The sequence below is a fragment of the Zea mays genome, unplaced genomic scaffold (genome assembly GCF_902167145.1).
Source record: "Zea mays cultivar B73 unplaced genomic scaffold, Zm-B73-REFERENCE-NAM-5.0 scaffold_143, whole genome shotgun sequence".
In the NCBI taxonomy this organism is placed as follows: domain Eukaryota; kingdom Viridiplantae; phylum Streptophyta; class Magnoliopsida; order Poales; family Poaceae; genus Zea; species Zea mays.
Window position 1 is genome coordinate 64345 of NW_023366760.1, and position 917 is coordinate 65261.

The 917-nt window shown below is 35.6% G+C and overlaps 1 non-coding gene across 1 annotated transcript; it reads left to right on the forward strand.

Annotated features, from left to right (window-relative positions):
• Positions 1–420: 420 nt before the first annotated feature.
• On the forward strand, positions 421–494 carry TRNAW-CCA (transfer RNA tryptophan (anticodon CCA)). Its single transcript has one exon. It is a non-coding gene; the product is annotated as a tRNA-Trp (tRNA).
• The last annotated feature ends 423 nt before the right edge of the window (positions 495–917 follow it).

Below are 917 nucleotides of genomic sequence, written 5' to 3' on the forward strand. Positions count from 1 at the left end.
ATAAAAAGAGCACTAAAAAGAGTGATGTTATAAGGAAACGAATACGTAAAGGTTAGGTTGGGTTTCTGATGTATATCATTTATTATATGAAACCAAAAAGAAGAAATGACAAGAAAGTTGTATATAGATGGAGGATAAAATTACGATGTGGAAAACAAGACAGGGGTTTTTTTTGTACAATGACACTGTACAACAATTTGGAAAAGGGATGTAGCGCAGCTTGGTAGCGCGTTTGTTTTGGGTACAAAATGTAACGGGTTCAAATCCAGTCATCCCTTCCTATTACTTCTCCTATGGGCAGTAACGAGGGATCAATTGAGATCGATTCAAATTGGACAAAATTAAGAGTTTAATTTTGCTATATGCATGCGGTACAAAAATCATCCTTTTCTTTACTGCTTTATCTCCTGTCGTAAGAAAGCGCTCTTAGTTCAGTTCGGTAGAACGTGGGTCTCCAAAACCCAATGTCGTAGGTTCAAATCCTACAGAGTGTGATTCTTTTCTTGTTATGTAAAATAAATAAAAGATTAGAACAGTCTCTATTTATATAAGATCATAATCGTAATTGTGTTTCGGAATGATATGCTCAAGGTTGAAAAGGTCGTTTTTTTTTATATAAGATCATAATCGTAATTGTGTATCGGTTGGTATCTTTATGTAGTGTGTCTTTATATAAGATCATAATCGTAATTGTGTGGTCGTGGTTGATAACACCCTTACCGTTTAGTTTAGGACAAAAACAACGGGCTAGTTCTTCTAATTTACCTTTAAAAAGGTGGTATGAGTCTTGGAACGACAATATGTTCTTTCGCCTGCCCTTGGGGGATACTGTATAGACACTTATCTTGTAAATAATACGGTTTCGAACCAAGGGTTCTACTACCAAACCCCTGTGTTCCATTGTTAAATGCCTTAGT